Below are 19,747 nucleotides of genomic sequence, written 5' to 3' on the forward strand. Positions count from 1 at the left end.
TGGTTCTAAAGGATGTATTAGGGAGGACCAGGAATACTGGAGACAGGGAAATGACATTCATGGCTACTGGGGAAAAACACACAATAAGTTGATGAGGTTCTAAACTGCAGAATAAGAACGAAAAGTAAAAAATGGCTGTTTGAGCCTTGATGCAGGTGAGAATGTAGAGGGAAACCAGAGACAGACTGAAACAAGAGTGTAAATGAACCAACAAAATGCTAAAGTATCATGACTGAAAGGATGTCAAGAACATTAATAATAATATGGAACACCTGATAAACAGCAGGTTTTATAGGGAAGAGGATACGGGATGTTTAGTTTGGTATCAGATATGAAAATTCTAAAATGCCAACAAGGCATATAGACAACATCTAATGGCAGTTTAAAATACACCTTAAGAGTGCGAGAAGCAACTCCAGCAAGAAAAATCGAGTTAAGAATCAACACTTCAGTGATGGTACATGAAGACACAGAAGTGGATGAGATCAACAAGCTATAAATAACAGCAGGAGTAGCAGATCCCATTTCCTCCGATACTACACTGTATCAGACCCTGCACTAGGCACTTCATGTCATCTCTAATCCTCCCAACAATCTTGCAATAAAGAAATTATTCTTCTGTTACAGATCAGAAATCTGAACTTGGAAAGGATTCCAGTTAAATTCCAAGGCCATACAGCTAATATTTGACCAATACCTTCTAGGATTTAAGTGAAAAAAACTAACCTGCTCAAAGACTGTATTCTATGAAAAGAAGAATTCTCCTTTAAGTGAATGTTTAGTTTTTCTTGAGTATGTTTTAGTCCATGTTGACATTAAGCAACATTCTCATGGTATGTTTCTGGAACTGTTTCAGTAAGGAAAATAAAGACTCCTTTGATAAATACACTTTTCAAAATTAAGAAACACCTTCAACACATACAGCAGCATCAAATAGGAGAACTGAAAATAAATAAAACAATGCCCAAACATGTATATAGAAATACAGATGCTGTAACAAAGAGATCATACTCTGGAATCAGACTATATGGATTGTGTCATACTCTGTAACCTTCTAGCCATGTGATTTGGGACAAAATTACTTAACCTCTTTGTGCCTTAATTTCCTCAACTATGGAATGAGCAAAGTAACAGTACCTACACACCCCATATGACTGTTGTGAAATTAAATAAGAAAGAACACTTATAATAGTGCTTGGTACACACTAAGCATTTAATAAATGTTAGCAATATAGGTGTATAAAAACGTCTTTAAAACAGTAATTGTAATTCTAGAAATTTTTCTTATAAAACACTTGTTAAAGTGCACAAAGATCTATCTTCAAGAATATATAATGCAGAATTATTTGTAAAGCAAAAAATTAGAAATAACCCAAACTTCCACCACAAAGAACAGGTTAAATAATTTATGATACAAATCACTCACACAGCTGAATATTAGACAAACTTAAAAAATAAGGGAGAGCTCTGATCAAGATGGCTACTTGAAATGCTTCAGGGGCTTTGTCCCCTTACAAAATGTTGTGCAACAAGCAAGAACTGGCAGAAACATCTTTCTCACAGCTCCAGAAAACAGTTAAAGGACTACAGTAACAGGGAGAGCACCAAACCAAGAAAAAGGCCACTTAAAAGTGATAGGTTCTTGTGGTGCACTGGTTGACCCTTCCCCTACCCTTCACCAGCTCAGCATGGAGTCCAGTCTGCTCTTCCAGTGCAGGTTTCTGGTCCCAGTTCCAGAGGGAGCAGAGTAACCCTTATGTACATACTGGGAGCATGTATGTCTGGCCCAGGATGGCTGGTGGCGGCCTGAGGGACTCACCATCCCAGAACTTGTCCTGTGCGTAGAAGGTGGCTTACTGACTCTGCACAGAATGCTGTGGGAGAGCAACAGCGTTGTGCTGCCTGGGGCAAGGGATTGCTGGCCGTAGGACATACATTCCAGTGCTGTGAACCGTGAGGAAATTGTTTCAGAACCCTGTAAACGGGGGAATTCCTAGGATCACACGTGCATGTCTAAGACAGGACGCATGCACAGAAAGGATCAGGGAGGCCTCTACACTTTGGCCTTGAGCTATTCTCCAAACCATCGTACAGATAAGCCCTGAAGGAAGGCACTTGCACAAGTTAATCTGCAAAAACTGGTAAAGGTGTTTTCTTTCTTTTTTTTTTTTTTTGCTAGCTCAAGGCATTCAATGAAAGCTCTCTCATAATACTAGCTGGATGCAAGCTTAAGGAACAGATGCCTCAGTCTAAATTCCAGCAATAACACATTAAAATATCAAAATGCCCAGATTTCAAAAGAGGTTACAAAACACACAAGGAAACAGGAAGCGATGGCCCAGGCAAAGGAGAAATTTAAAGCATTAGAAGTCATCAATTAGGAGGACAAGACCTGGGACATACCAGAGAAAGATATAAAAAAGTGGTCCTAAATATGTTCAAAGAGCTAAAGAAAAACATGGACAAAGAATTGAAGGAAATCAAGAAAATGACAGATGAACACAAAGAGAGTATCAATATAGAGATGGAAATTATGAAAAGGAACCCAACAGAGTTGAAGACCACAGTAACAGAAATTAAAAATTCCCTAGTGGGGTTCAACAGCAGATTGGAGCTGGGAGAAGAGAGAACCAGAGAACTTGAAGATAAGACAATGGAAATCATTCAGTCTGAGGAAAAGAAAGAAGAAAGAACGAAGAAGAGTGAACTGAGCTTTGAAGAACCTGTGGGACACATCACCAAGTGTGCCAAGTGTATCACTGTGGGAATTCCAGAAGAAAGAAAGAAGTAGAGAGAATATCCAAAGAATAATGGCTGAAAACTTCCCAAATTTAACAAAAGACATGAATATATGCATCCAAGATACTCAACTAACTCCAATCAGGATAAACCCAAATAGACCCACACCAAAATATATCATAATCAAACTGTCAAATATCAAAGATAAAGAGAGAATTCTGAAAGCCTTAAAAGAGACTCAATGTGTCAGATACAAGGAAGCCTCAATAAGATTAAGTGCCAATTTTTCATGGGATACCCTGGAGGCAAGAAGGCAGTGGGATAACATATTTAGAGTGAGGAAAACAAAAGGTTGCCAACCAAAAATTCTGTACTTGACAAAGCTATCTTTCAAAAATGAGGGAGAGATTAAGACATTCCAAGATAAACAAAAGCTGAGAGATGTTATCACCACTAGACAGGCCCTACAAGAGATGCTAAAGAGAATTCTGCAGGTTGAAAGGAAAGGACAATAGGCAAGAGATCAAAGCCGCTTGAAGAAATACAGATCTTCAGTAAGGGTAACCACATGGGTAAATATAAATGCCAATACTATTTTGTTTTTGTTTTTTTAACTGTATTTTTTACTTTCTAAAGGACCTAAAAGGCAAATGCATAAAATGTAATGATAAATGAATGGCTTGGACTCATAATGTATAAATATGTAAAGTGCACAAAGGCAGGGGGGCAGAATTTTTGAATACTATTGAATTTAAGTTGGTATTAAAGCAAACAGAATTGTTAAATTTAAGCACCACAGTAACTACAAAGAAAATACTGGAGAATATGCAAGCTCACAGAGACAGAAATCAGAGAGAGAGAGAGAGAGAAAGAGAAAGAGAGAGAGAGAGGGGGGGGGGGCAAAGAGAAATTAATGCATAATGGGGCTAGGGCTTCTGTTTGGGGAAATGGGAAAGTTTTAATACTGGAATGTAGTGAGGGTACTGCAATACTGTGAATGTGATTAATTCCACTGAATGGTATGCTTGGGAGAGGATGGGATAGTAAAGTTTATTTTGTATACATATTTCCACAATTTACAAAATAAAAAAAAAGAGCAACAAAATGAAAGGTAATAAATGATCCTGGATAGGATCTAGCACAGGAGGAGAAAAGGCTTACAGGTGCTTCATTGGGACATAAGAAAAGAACTGGAATATAGACTGCCAACTTTATATCAATGTTAATTTTCTCAAACTTGATAACTGTACCTTAAGCTGGTTACATAAGAAAATATCCTTGTTCTTAAGAAATATACACAGCAATATTAAGTATTCAGGGGGCATGATGTATACAACCTACAAGCAAATGTTCAGAAAATGGATTGAGAGATGGAACAATATGGTAAATGTGGCGAAATGTGTAAATTGATGGATCTAGGTATCTGGGGTTGGGGAGAGGTGTTGAAGTTCTTGGCATGGAGTTTTTCTGAATAGTATCCCATTGTATAAATGTACCACATTTTATCTATTCACCAGATAATGGACATTTGGGTTGTTTCCTATTTTCGGCTATTATGAATAATGATGCTAAGAATATTCATACACAAGTCTGTATGTGCACATGTTTTCATTTCTCTTGGACAGATAGTTAGTACTGGAATTGCTGGGTCATATGATGTCTATATTTAACTTTTTGATAAAGAACCAGCCTGTTTTCCAAAGTGGCTGTACAATTTTGCATTCCCAGAAGCAAAGAATGAGGATTCCAGTTGCTCCACATCCTTGCCAAAACTCAGTATTGTCAATATTTATAATTTTAGTCATTCTAGTGTATGTGTAGTGTTACACCACTGTGGTTTTAATTTGCATTTCCCCAATAACCAACGATATCGAGAATCTTTACAGGCACCTTTTGGCCATTTGTGTATCTTCTTTTTTTGACATAGCTGTTCAAACCTTTGCCCATTTGTGTTTTTGTTTGTTTGTTTTTGTTCCTTCTCTTATTATTGAGTTTTGAGAATTCTTTATATATTCTGTGCACAAAGTCTTTTGTCAGACATGTGTTTTGAATATGTTCTTCCAATCCATGCTGTCTTTTCATTTTCTTAATTGCCTTTTGATTAGCAAAAGGTTTTAATTTTGCCAAAGTCCAATTATCAATTTTTTTCTTTTATGGGTCATACTTTTTGTGTCCTAAGAAGTCTCTGCCTATACCAAGGTCACAAATATTTTTTCCTATGTTTTCTTCTAAAAGTTTGATGGGTTTTAGTGCCTACATTTAGGTCTATGATCCATTTTGAATTAATTTTGTATATGGTATGAGGTAAGGATCAAGGTTTTATTTTCCCCATGTAGTCCAGTACCATTTATTGAACAAGACTTTCCTTTCCCCCTGAATACCTTGGCACCTTTGTTTTTTGTTTGTTTGTTTGTTTTTTTAATCAACTGATCTTGTGAGTGTGGGTCTATTTCTGGACTTTCATTTCTGTTCCATGTATTTATATACCTGTATCTTTCTTCTTTGACCCATAGGTTATTTTTTTAAATTCCGTTTTATTGAGATACATTCACATACCATACAATCAACCAACTATTCACAGTACCATCCTATAGTTGGGCATTCTTCACCCCAATCAATTTTTGAACATTTTCCTTACACCAGTAAGAAAAAAAAAAATAAAAAATGAAAGTAGGAAAGAACACCCAAATCACCCCCCGTCATCCCACCCTATGTTTCATTTAGTTTTTGTCCCTATTTTTCTACTCATCCATCCATACACTGAATAAATGGAGTACGAGCCACATGGTCTTCACAATCACACTGTCACCCCCATGTAAGCTACACAGTCACACAATCATCTTCAAGAATCAGTTACTAGGTTGCAATTCGATAGTTTCAGGTATTTTCTTCTAGCGATTCCAATACACTAAAACCTAAAAAGGGATATCTATATAATGCCTAAGAATGGCCTCCAGAGTGACCTCTCGGCTCCATTTGAAATCTCTCAGTCACTGAAACCTTATTTTGTTTCATTTAGCTTCCCCTTTTGTTCAAGAAGATGTTCTCAATCCCATGATGCCGACCCATAGGTCATTTAAAAATGAATTGTTTAATTTCCAGTTTTTGCTCCACGTATTTTGGAGCACTGTATTATTGTTATAATCAGAAAACAAAAAGGCAGCAACCTCTTTTCCTTGATACACAAGATTTTTACAGTCAAAATATACATGCAACTAAAAAAGACAGCAAATTGTTAAAATTACCAACTATATAAGTTGTATTAAATTATCATTCAAAGTGTCATATAATTCAAGCAATTTTTTTAAATCTGTAGCATATATCTCTGTAAGATAAACACAGGTATGGGCACAGTTTTCCACTCAATTCCTTATTTTCAAATGATAAGCTTTATTTTCGTCGTAAATGACCAAAATAATTTTATTCAGTGTCAATACTAAAAAAGCAACTTCCTACAATATATAAGTTGCATTGTTCACATCTTAAGGGTTTTATGGTTCAACTGTTAAAAATATTAAGGACCAGTTTAGGGAAAAAATGTGGAACCTACAAGCAATTTCTTAAATCAAGGGCAATACGGGCTTTACAAAATGCATTTTTCACTCTGAACACAGCTGACAAGAGTCAAATTCAGAAGTGCAGACACTAAAGTAATTCTACAAATTTATAAAAGCCACAAGAAGATATTAAAGGTAAAGAAACTGGCTGGTTTGAATCTATTATGTTCCCCAGAAAGCCATGTTATTTTACTCCAATCTTGTGGGTGCAGACCTATTGTGGAAAGGATCTTTTGATTAGGTTGTTTCCGTGAAGATGTGACCCACCCAATTGTGGGCAGGACCTTTTGGTTAGATTATATCCATGGAGATATGGCCCCGCCCATTCAAGGTGGGTATTTTGTTTTGCATTTTTTGTTTATTTGACAAATATAACAAAGCTAACAGTGACACTGAATAAGATAAGAACACACACAATTTGTTAGAATGCAATATTCTAAAGGCTTTCTGTGTCATATATTACCAAAAATTGGAAAAACTTCATATTTCTTACCCAGGTAAGCCCACATCTAAAAAAAAAGTCTAAGGAAACAATAAAAGATGTGGGTAAACATTTACATATAATCTGATTCTTCACAACATTATTTATAATCATGAACATGTGGAAATAATCCAAATGTTCAAAATTGTGTCATGGTTATCAAGGTTATCAAATATCCAAATAACGGAAAATTATACTGTCATTAAAACAGCATTTTAGGAAGAATATTTAGTAGCCTGGGGAAATGCTCATAAAATAATGTCTAAAAAATATAAATACAAATAAAATCGTAAAATTACTAATACTATTACTTTTTAAAAATTAGTATTCCAAGAAAATGCACCATTTTATCTCTGAGTAATAAAAAGTTGAGAGATACAATTTTTGTTTTCTACTTGTTGAATTTTCTACAATGAACATACACTCATAAAAACAGAAAAATAACATCAAACAAAAGCTTTACCAAAAACCAAAGCCTTTTGAAAGGTCACAGACTACCTCAGCGCTTTGTTATACGGTTTCTGTCAGTATACTGAAAACAATATTGCTACAGCTACTATGTGACAAAGTTGCATAAAATAACAGGAATACATTCAAATATTGTCCCATGTCAGTTTGAGGAAATTATGCTGCTATATGTTAACTCAACTCACTTGACTACTTTCCATTATGTCAAATGTGTCTCCAAAGGCCAGCAGCTATGAATTTATACAATCACTTTTCCCTATTTTGTTCGGGACACAAAAATTAAAAAAAAAGAAAGTTGACGTGAATTTAAAAATGTCCTTATGTATCTTTGTTGGTCATTTTTTTCTCCCCAATTAAGGATCAGGAAGTACAGTGGCAGAGAAGAAAGACGAAAACGAAGTATGTAAAAAACAAATTTTTTCTAGATTTCATTTTCAAAGTTTTTTTTTTAAGTTTTGGACCAAAAAAGGTTTCGATACTTTTCATTCCATGCTTGTCAACTTTAGCCAAAACCTTCTAAGCTACAATCATTTTGCTACTTTTCTTTTCAGTATTCAAATCGTTAGTGTTAAATTTAATCTTCTTTTGCTTCTACAGGCTTATCTGTTAACTTTACTTTCTTTCATAGAGGGTTTGGCAATGAAGGCAAAAGTTCTGGAAGCTTTAAGTATTTAGATAAGGCATCACTTAATTCTTCAGAAATGTATTCAGATATCAGACCCTGGGCATAACGAATATAATCTTCTTCCCTATCGCTGGACACGTGGTCACCAGGTAAAAAGGCAGCTGACTGTACCCGGCCTCCAAACACTGATGTTACTGGCTTTTAATGCTGCTGTAGTCTGATTAACCTTTTTTCCAGCCACTTTAACGTCTTCTGTTTGCTGTATTTGTAATATTTCTTAACATCCATTTCTTTTTCCTTGGTCACATGGCGAAGTAACTTCTCTAGCTCAGGAAATTGCAGCAACAAGACGCAATTCGGGAATACGTCACCCACTACCACTCGAAACTTTCCCTCATTATCAGCCTTTCTGAGATAGTGGAGAACCAGGTTAATAAAAGATCCATTGGTGTGGCAAAGTGGAGTTGCCCTTCTGATTGAACTGACTGATTTATAAACCAAGAGTGGCATTTTTCCTTGAAAACTTTTATTTCAAAAAGCTGCCGCAGACACATTTTGAACAAGTACATGGCTCTTTCCCGTGAACATGGGTTAGCCAATTTTACAAACATTAGCCCGCTTTTGATCTTCTTAGGAGCATCTTTCAAACGTTCTGCGAACGGGAACACATACTGGCGTACTGGCTGGCGGACGCGCCCCGCGCCCCCGCGCCCCCTGCTGGCCGCTATGCCACGCGTTGCTCCCGGGGCCCTGAGGCCCTGGGGCCCCGGCTGGGAGCCGCCAATGACGTGAGAAGGGCCTACTCCTGGCGCCGACGGGGACGGCGCGTGGGGCCCACTGCGCCCGCGGCGTTCTGCTTTTGGGGCCAGCCCGACGGCTGCGCGCAGCCGGGCCCCGCCCGGGTTTTGAATTTAGCGCCAGGTCCCGGCTATCCCGGCCACCGTTGCAATGGCGCGCCTGCGGGGCCTCCCCTCAAGGTGGGTCTTAATCGTCTTTTACTGGTGTGTTCTATGAAATGATAAAAGGCAGACATTTTGAAGAGTGCTCAGAGACGCTTAAGAAAGAAAACACCCAGAGACATCTTAGAGAAATGAAACCAGAACCGGGAGAAAAGCTAAGAGATGAAATCTCGAGTTTGCCCCGTAGAAGCTAATAAAAGACTCCCAGACGCTTAGAGAGAAAGGTCCAGGGAGAAACAAGCAAGGACGCACAGGAGCTGAGAGAGAGACACTGAACAGCAGATGTTGCCATGTGCCTTCCCATGTGAGAGAGGAACTCCGGAGGCCATCAGCCTTTCTTCACAGACGGTATCTACTTCTTGACTCCGACGCTTTCATGGCCGTAGGACTGTAAATTTGCAACCTACTGAATCTCCATTGAAAACAGCCAAACCATTTCTGGTAATTTGCATTCCAGCAGCTTTAGCAAACCAGAACAGAAACCATAAAGAATTACTGAAAAACAGAGAAAGTCCCCAAGTCCCCCTTCTTTTTTTAGGAAAAAAAGTAACTTGGAATTTTGTTTTAAAAGTCACCTATTGGGTTCTAGACTAATGGTAAAGTAAAAGATATACTAAATAATAACAAATTATAAAACAATATAATCTATGCTTACATCAATAAGAATTATAAGTATAAACTCCTTTGTGTGAGATTTGATCCCAATCATGTCACAGGTACTAGCTTATTTGTATGCATGGCTAGCTTTTAAAATTAATTAACATCTAAGGGTTTTAATTTTTAAATGCAGAGTATTTAAATTAATGATTATAAATCAAATATTTATTGCCATATGACTTCATTTTGCTAAGGAGGCAGGCACAAAAAGAAAGGTCCTTTGATCAAGGTGTTGCTCAGTTTGAGTTATTTCATTACCCATAATGTAACAGAACTATCTGAAACTCAATGCAAGATGCCCTTATCAACTGACCAGTTTCCTTTCTCGCAGTGCCAAAGCTAATGTGCCAACTGCCTAAACAATAATAGATTGGTTTTAATTAAAAATAAGGTTCTAATACCCCAGTAGAAAAAAGCCAAGAAATATGAATCTAAAACTGAATTTAAACTTCTGATGCCAGTATTCACCAACATCATGAACAGGAGGGAAATGTTTAGTTTTTAGTGGCTTGAGTCCTAATTTATCTGAAAAGGCATCTGCTGAGAGCTAAAAACATACTCACTTTTCCCCTAGATTTCTTACAATAATCATTTATTCAACATTTCTTCTGTTAATTACATCAGCACAATATATCCATTTCATAGATGGAGAGACTGGAGCGGGTCCTGAGTGATTTGCTCAGTGCTAAGAGAGCCAGATGACAGGAACCCAAACCAGTACCAGCAGGCCCTGTTCTCATGCCCGGCTTCTGTCAATAATCACCCACCACTGTTCTCCATTTCCACAGACAATTCCAAGGTATAGAAACACTTGTAAGAATTTTTAGAGAAGGTACACACTAAAGAAAACCCCAAGAGTTATGTAAAGCCAAAGCACAATCGTTTCCTGAAAACTGGCAATCTGAACAAATTGTTCTTATTTATATCAATGACACTTTCTACCAAAACTACTAAGAGATGCTTCCAACTTAACAATTATAGGAACTATTTTTAATATAAACAAAATCAACCAAACCAATATGAATTCTAGTTTCATTTCTGTTAATAAAGGTAACCCTCCCCACCACCCTGGTGCACAATATCATTACTAAGGCTTTTATTTTCAAAATTCAGGTTAATCTTACTGAAATGCCAGTTACAAGAAGAAAAAAAAAAATACACACACACAAATGCAATGGGATCAGGGGCCTGGACAGTGTAGAGAACAAGAGGAAAAACAGAAAGAGTCAATTTAATTTTAGTGATAAAGGCTCTCAATCTTTTATGGTAAAACTGCATATCTAGAATTCTAAAGCAAAGTTTATCCTAGCAAATGTGTTTAAAGAGGTATACCTAGAAGAAAGACGTTATCACTAAGGTCATGGTTTCCATCCTGGTACATATGACTTAATTTTGTTTTGTTCAGTAACTAGATATACACGGCAAACATCTTTGAGAGGTCTGTACATATATATCACTAGCTATAAGTTAAAATTTATATCCTTTTGACTGAGTCTTTATAACTTAAATTGACTACCACTATGGAGGAAAAAAAAAACTAAAAGCATTCTACAGACATGAGGCAAGAATAGCAACAGAATATATGCATGAATCTCACTCTACAATAAGCTGATAAGAAATGATTAAAAATGTTTTTTGTTTTTGTTTCTTAGAAGAACTCTAAAAATGGTTTTTTTTTAAGCTAGGGTCTATGGATTGGCTTTATTCTAAGCCAAAAAACAAAACAAAACAAAACAAACAAAAAAAAACCCTTCAGAACCACTAGCTCATATTGCCTTGAAAACAAACTTAGAAGCTGTGAGAGGCAGGGGGTTACTATTTTATTACCACATATAATTTTTAGCCAAAAATGGCTAATTTTAGCAAAATGACTCCCTATATTCAAGAAATTTAATTCCAAAATACTATGAGTTATAACTACCCAAAACCCCAACAATTCTTACACATGAATCATCTGTGGTAAATTTTAAATCTCAAGTCACTTTCCCTACCAACTAAAAAGCTCTGTACTCAGGGAATGAAAACATTATAAATATCAAAACTGAGAGAGTGAATTTTTTTTTTTTTTAAGGATTAAAATATCTGAATGCATTCCAAGGCCAAATTCAGATTACCTTCACACTGGTCAGTTTTCTATCATCTGCACTACTAAAGTCCCTCTTTTAATTTAGTTAAATCAACTGGTTCTCCCACATCCCCCAAGATGATTAAATGCCTGAATCCAGAAATGTGGTTAAAGCCAAAAGATTCTTCTGATCATAAAAAGAAGTATTTCTCATCTTTTTAAATCCATACTCTTTTGCTAAACCTCTTGAACCCTTTTTGTTATTTGAAATTTCAAATAAATTACATTTCTAGAACAAAATCTAAACTATAATTTTAAATTTTAAATTTTGATCTTGAAAATTTTACTTTGTACCCCAGTTCAGGTTTGTGTGTGCTTGCCAGGCACAGCTTTTCTCTTCTAGGTCATGTAGAAGTCTGTAAGAGGTCACTTTCAATATCATGTCTACTATGGTGCTTTGTGTGGATTCTCAAATCATTGGTGGGGGTGAGGTGCCTCCCCTTGAGATTCATGAATGTGCAGGTTCTACCACAATTCATAAGCTGATCAACTGACTTTTGAACTAGGTAATAGCATAAAACTTCATTCCACCTTCAGAGAAGACCTTTCTCCCAGTACTTGGAGTTAAAAATAGCTTAGGCCATGTTGGCCTGGGGTTATTTTTATCTGGAAAATATGGACTAGGAACAGCCTAGGAAGCATAGAAAGAAGGGTTGCCCACAATAGGACAAAAATCCTCACAGACTTTTGAAAAAGTTTTACTGTAGCTTTAGAAATTGCCGGATGGAAGGTGGTCAAGCAGAGGTGAAGTACAGGGCAGATCAGCTGAGGGCAATTCAACAAATGTTATATATGAATAATACATAACAACCACCAAAGAGTCTTTGCACAAGACAGAATGGCAAAGCATTACTCCCGCCCTTATAACTTCCTTGGGAAGACACCTCAGGAATAAAAGGTATAAAGTCTTTGAGAAAAGAGATCAATGGAGGTTCAGAATTTGGGGAGTATGTGGAAATAGGATTTAAGTTAGATCCTCAAGGATGTGTAAGATTTGAATTGCTGGGGCAGGTGTGTAGGAGAGGTAAACTAGGCCAAGAATTCACAGATGTGTTCAGAGGAGAGTAGGGAGAGAGGAGCAGTAAGGAGGAAAATAGTCTGGCTGAAATAGTAGTTGAATTTCAAAGAGTGGTAGCAAATAAGAATGGATATGTGGTGTAGGCCTATCCAGTTGGCAAGCATTAAATGCATAAGAATCATATTGCATCCTTTAAATAAATCTGTGAAGTTCTGAACAAAATCTTTAAATGTTGGTAAATTTATATTAAGATGCATATGGGTGGTACATAAAGAATGAATTAAAAAAAATATTATGTAACAGTCCAGATTTAAAGTTGATTAAAATTTCAATTAGGGTGGTGTGGTAGAAAATCAAATATAATACTTACTGAGTGCCCTATACAAGAAACTGAGTACACCAACATGAGTAAGACAGATTTCCAACCCTAAAGTGGCTCACAATTAGCAGCAGAAATGAAGGAGAAAAACCACCATTGTGAAAGGTGTTCTATCAATGACAAGAAGTGCCATAGCAACAGAGTAAGGTTAGAGTTGTAATTCTGCTTAGAGGGACTGGGGCAAGAAGAAAGTCAGAGAAACCTTCCTACCACCTTCCCACACAGAAAGAACCAGGGAAATGCAGAGAGAGAGACAATTAATGCAGGTTTCAAGAACCTGCAAGTGGGCTCATCAGGCTGAAGTAAAAGTACATGACAGGAGGTGAAGTGTTCTTTAAAAAAAGCTTGTATTTCATACCATGGCTTTGCAGGTAACAAACATTTCTAATCAGGAGAATGACATGATCAGATTTGTATGTTCGAAAGTTAACACCAGGGACAATGAGTAAAATGGACTGAAAAGGAATGATACAAAAAGAAAAAAAAAATGGGGCTTTTGTAATAATCCAGGTCAGAGATGAACACGGGCTTCGAGAGAAGAGTATAAATGGGTAGGAGGAACAAGAAACAGGTATGAAATACTTTTTAAATGAGTAAAATTTACAAAACCTCTTGAAGTATTTGTTCCTCTAAAATACCATGCTCTTTTCAGATTTGGAGACTTTCAATGGACTTACTCCAATTCATCCTTCAGGAGTCTCAGCCTAAATAACTGCTGCTTCAAGGAAATCTTTCCTGACCTGCAGACTGAGTTAGGTCTCCTCTAATTTCTCAAATAGCATCCTGAATATCTTATAAACATTCATCACACTTGTAATTACAGGCTCATTGGTTTTCCCCTCAGACAGTAAGACTCCAGAAGGGCAGAGAGAATTAACTCGTCTGACTTGGGCGCTGTGGTATCCTCAATACGCACAGACCCTGGCACACTGTAAATAGCTGTTGAATAAATAAAGTTCACAGACAGGTGAAGGATCAATTTAAAACCTGTTCCCTCACCTCCTCACCAGACAACCGTCCCAACTCTCAGAACCCCCACCAAGGGGAAACTTCAGCCTTAACAGTCTTGAGTTTGCAGAACTTCCAGGACATCCAGGTGGAGGGGTCCATAAGTCCTCTACAGATGCCAAGGTAAGAGAGACAGATCAAGGAGGCATCAACAAATCCTAAGAGCCAAGGTCATGGCTGCACTTACTATGACTACTACTAGGAGTATAGCTACGGCTAATATTGACTAAACACTAATTATCTGCTGAGCCCTGCTCTTGTAGTATCCCACTAATCTTCAAACAAACCTTATTGAGATAGGGACTATTACTGATGAGGAGGCTGATACTTTAATTGTTAGAAAATGTGTTCAGAATTATAGAACAATTTAGTAATAGAACAAGGGCTTGAACACAGGCAAACTAATTTAAGAACCTGTGCTTCCACAAGTACATGAGGTTACCCAGGGGTAAAAAAACATAGATGAAACTAGAAAGAGAAGAGAAACCACAGACCATAAGGAATAGTAACTTTTAAGGGGCAGACACTGCAAAGGAAGAACCAATTTAAGAACTGAGACAATAAAAATAATAGAGTCAACTACCAGGTTCCAAGTGCAAGTGTTTGAGAGAATGAATGACTGCAGAAAGTGATGGTAAAGGAAGCAAGCCTTTTATGGGAAAAAAGTGAGAAACAGGGAGTCTTTATGGATTCACTATTCTAGACGTGTGCTGTCCAAGCATGTGTGTGCAACTCCTACCCTCCCTCTTCAAGTGTGGCTATTTCAGTTTCACTTCAATTAATTAAAATTAAATAAGATATATTCAGTTCCTCAAGTCACACTGGCCAGATTTCAAAGACTCAATAGCCATGAGACTAATAGGAGTATTAGATTGTGAGGAAACAAAATTTCCATTATCACAAAAAGTTCTATTATGTAGCATTGCTGTGGACAGGTTGAATATAAAGCAAGACAAGGACTTGGAAGAATTGAGTAAGGAATGAAAATGTAGCATTTGAACTGTGTGGCTGGCAGACTTCTAAGACGCTCCCCAATGATCCTGTCTCCTGCTATTCATGCCCTTGTGTATGTAATCCCCTCCCCTCGAGTATGGGCTGAGCCTAGTGACTTTTTCTAAGCCAAGAATACAGCAGAGGTGATAGGATGTCACTTCTGTGATTAAGTTACAAAAGATTGGGAATTCTGTCTTGCTAGCAAACTCCCTATTGCCTTCTTGGCTTGCACACTTTGATGAAGCAAGCTGCCACAGAAAGGCTCACATGGTAAGTAACTAAGATCCTCAATCCTGTCCAACAACCCACAAGGAACTGAATGCTGCCCATAACCCCTGAGTACACTTGGAAGCAGATCCTTCCCCAATCGAGCCCTCAGATGAGACCACAGACCCTGACAACCCCTTCACAAGAGACTGTGAGGCAGAGGACCCAGCTAAACTGTGCCCAGATTCCTGGTCCACAGAACAGTGAGATAATAAATATGTTTTGTTTTAAGCCACTACATTTTGTGATACTTTGTTACACAGCAATAACTATTACAAGCTGAGAAAAATCTAGAAATATAGATTTTTCAAGTTCTCCCTTTGTGGATGTATCTTCTGACAGTGATAAGCAGAAAGCTAAAAAACTGAGCTTTAAGAAATAAATAGTCAGAAGCTGAGAAAAGAAGGAAAACTCTGAAAAATATAATGAGGAAAAATAATTGAAAGCCTATAACATAAGGTAGTAAACGAGGAGCCAAAGATTTTAGAGGTGGGGTGGTCAATAGTGGTGCTGAGGCAGCAAAAAAGACCTAGTCTAAGGAAAAAATATCCCTAAAGTTTGTAATTAAAAAGTAATTTTCAAGACATCTATTTCAAAGGAGTAGTGCTAAGAGAAGTCCACAAAAGAAATAAAAGAAGGTAAAAAATGAGGATAATTATATGACAAAACTATATAATCAAAGCTTCTTGCCACCATTTATAGATGATAGTTGAAGCATCAATATTAATGAGAAAAGATTCAATATTTTAATTCCCCACTCCTTCAATTTACTGGTTAGATCAATGTTTCCTATCTAGGTTTTATGATACAATAATCAGTCTTAAACTGAGGTTGTTTGAATTAAGATTACAGATTCCTGGATTCCATTGCTTGTGTTTGATATTTCAGGCTTTAATTTTTAAAAATCATTTCACATAATAACTTAAGTGTTTACCCATACTTCTGTGCCCCTCCCTCACCTTGTAGTCAAAAGCATGACTTCTATGCTAAAAGTCCTGAATACTATATTCTAATTTTATTATTATCAGTTCTTATTTGATACTTATAATTCCAGTTTCAGGCTCCGCATCAAGGGAATGAAAGTATCTTTTCTGTGAAATCTTCTCAGACATCAAATATGATTCTTGAACATTCCCCTCCTTTACGTACTACTTCAGAAAGCTATCACATAGTCATTTGTATCCGTAAGTTAATGGAACTATTTATGATATTTTGTGGTCCTCCCAATTTTCTGTATTAGTTTTATTTTCAACTGCATGTTTAAATGAAGATGTTTTATTTCTGACTTTATTTTGACATTGGATATAAATCTATGCTTGCTTCACACTGAGCCATTCACTTTTCTCCAATGTTTCCCTAAATTTCACAATCTGCATTTTCTTTTTACATGGATTTAAATTTATAAACACTCTTAAGAGAATAGTAGTTCACACAAGAAGGCACAGACATACTTGTTGACAACGCCAGTGCTTCAAGATTTCCTGCAGTAATTCCTGTAAGCAGACCAAATGGTAGAGCTGATGAGAGCATATTGTGCAAAGAAGCCATAAAGCCTTTGGAGAAAAAAGGAAGGGGCTGAAAGGTCAATAGCTGTGGCAGCAAGAACACCCAATCTGAAGGAATGTGGAAATGCAGAGCATAGAATTTTTTTTCCTGTGGCTTTGGCTAGGAAATAAGCATTGGCAATCTACTATAAATGAAAACTCTGAAAAAGTGGGCTAAAAGACAAATAGCATAAGAGTTAGGGCAAGATAAAATAATAATTATATCCTTCCAATTGCTCAAGCCCAAAACCTTGGAGTCACTCTTGATTCCTCCCTTTCTCTTATATCGCGCGACTAATCCATCAGCAAATCTCACTGACTTGACTCTAAAAAAATACAGCTACGATTCAACTAATTCTCACCACCTTCACAGCTACTACTCTAACTTAAGCCCCCATCATCTAATGCCTACACTATTGCCAAGAAGTTTTCCTACTTCCATCCTTGCTCCCTTATAGTTTATTCCTACAAAGCAGCTACAGAGGTCTTTTAAAACAAACTCTTCAATAGTTTTCTCTATTACCCAGGATAAAACCCTGAGTCCTTGCCATGGCTTCCAAAACCTTACATGATCTGATTTCATTTACTATCCCACTACTTTACTGATTACATCTCCTATCATGCTCCTTACTCACTTCACCATTAATGACAATGGCCATCTCACTATTTTTTGAACACACACTCACATCAGGGACTTGGATTTATTATTTTATATCTCCACTTAGAATACAACTTCTTCCACAAGTCCATAACTCACCCTCTCACTTAAGCCTCTAAATATCACTATCTTATCAATCCTACCCAAAAGAACATTCTCTGGTCACTCTGCCACCTTACCTTGCTTAATTTTTTGTCCTAATATTTACCACCTAACATGTATTTTCTGATATTTTATTGTCTCTCTCCACCCCTCACCTACTCCAAAGCAGAATTTAAGCTTTATGAGAACAAAGGCTTTTTGTTTTTGTTGTTTAGGTACCTGTACACAGTATCTGAAACACGGAAAGTACTCATTTAATATTTGAGGAATGAATAAATGAATTAAAAGATTACCAAAATCAGAATCAGATAATAAAACAAGGAGGAACCAAGAAAACATATACGATGTTTCGGTAAAGAAACTGGATCTGGGATATTGCATAAGGAGAATGAGAGCAAAACTCATGGAAATTTTATTGTGATTTCAATGAGCAAACGGACTATAGATATCATCCATGCTCTTCAAAAATAAAACTGATTGTGATTTGGTTCTGAAAAAATGTGATAATGAAGTACAAAACATTCCAATGAAAGCTGCAGAAAAGTTCAAGAGTTTGGACTAGGAAACACACGTGAAATAAACTGGTCAGAGAAGATTTTTGTTAACTATCAGATTTTTTTGTTTGTTTTGTTTTTTAAAACATGAGGTTTAGCTGGAATAAGAGTTAAAGACAAGTTACTGACATGGCTCAATAAATTACATGAATGCAATCTTGCAGTCACAGACAATGTTGGTTAGAACAAAAAAAGAGATAATTGTTCTAAGTCTTTTTTTTCCTAGCTTGTAAAAGGGGGAAAAAGAGGGGGAAAGCAGTCCACTTAAAGAAAGAATCAGAAAAACAGAAAGCTAAAAAATGAAAAGCTTAACAGTAACAACATTTTTACAAAGTGCTTTACAATTTAAAAAATGCTTTCACATGCACGATTATACGTACTCCTTAAAACAAGCCTGAGAGGCAGGGCAGACAGGTATCATTTAACACTATTTTACAAATGGAGCAACTGAGGCTCAAAAAGATTAAGCTACCAGCCCAAGGACACAGAAACAGTGGCAGATGCAGGATCTAACTCAGATCTAATAGCATCACAGGGTGTGTTATCCTTCTACTTGAAGATGCCCTCCTCCTGTGCGATTAAATTTCTACAAGGTATTTTTGTGGCTTGTTAGGCAGTAAATAAGTGAAGAGTTATAAATCTAAAATATACACAGAATCTTTTCATTTAAAATAAAATTCCTTTAAAATTAAAGGAGTTAGTTTACTAACTCACTATACAAAATGTTTTCCTACAAAGTTGAACTTGGTTCCTTTGCAATCTATTAAGACCCTTTCAACCTACATGTATCTCCTTTACAGTTGAGAGCTACTGCAGTTGCAATAGTTCCAGTCCTTTTGTAGACAGAATAACTGACTTTGATCTTGAATTCTGATGTAATATTAAACCACTAAACAAGCTGCTTCAATTTGTATATCTTGGATGCCAAGAGCATAGGAAAAAATGGCAGAGGTAGTAAGAGAAGGGATTTTTTGTTTGGTTTTGTTTTTAACATCTAAGAAGACTGTCTTCATATTTCTATGATAATGATAATAAAACAACAGGATTTTCCTCATACCAGTCTGCTCCAAAAGCATAATGAGCCAGAGCTAAGTAACTGCAGTACTAGTGACAAATCTTAAAATATAATCTGCTGCTTCTTGATCTCAACCTGTTTTATTACTCCTTTACTTTATGTTCCTTTTAACTGAACAGATTAAATTTTGGATTAAATTCCAAAAACGATATACATATGATTCTAGTACTTTTATTTTAAAGGACATTTTTTTTTGCTTCAGAGTGGCTAAGAAATTTGAATAGAAAATGTAAACATTTTTCCATAATCTTCATACCTCTGCATTTCTTCCTCTACCTCCCAAGTCAATGCAACTATGATTTCTTACAGTCTGCACATCATTAGTCTTTCAAAACAGCAGACCATCATTCCTTTTTACTTACATCATTGCAAATCTTCTTGATGGAAAAAAAGGGTGTGAGAAAGGATAAAGGCTCCAGGGGCAGTTTGAGGGCAAAAGAGGGGGAATAAAATTCCCCCCCAAAAACAAGAGAAGTTGGAAACCAAAGCTAAATTACATCAGTGGCTGCAATCGTGTTCCCCCTTTTCTCCTGTATTG

The 19,747-nt window shown here is 36.7% G+C and overlaps 1 protein-coding gene and 1 pseudogene across 1 annotated transcript in view; both read right to left on the reverse strand.

Annotated features, from left to right (window-relative positions):
- Positions 1-19,747, reverse strand: part of EGLN1 (egl-9 family hypoxia inducible factor 1) — a 54,992-nt gene that overhangs the window by 30,886 nt on the left and 4,359 nt on the right. The gene's annotated exons all lie outside the window — the stretch shown is intronic.
- On the reverse strand, positions 7,524-8,775 carry LOC119526756 (annotated as a pseudogene).

The sequence above is a fragment of the Choloepus didactylus genome, chromosome 2 (genome assembly GCF_015220235.1).
Source record: "Choloepus didactylus isolate mChoDid1 chromosome 2, mChoDid1.pri, whole genome shotgun sequence".
In the NCBI taxonomy this organism is placed as follows: domain Eukaryota; kingdom Metazoa; phylum Chordata; class Mammalia; order Pilosa; family Megalonychidae; genus Choloepus; species Choloepus didactylus.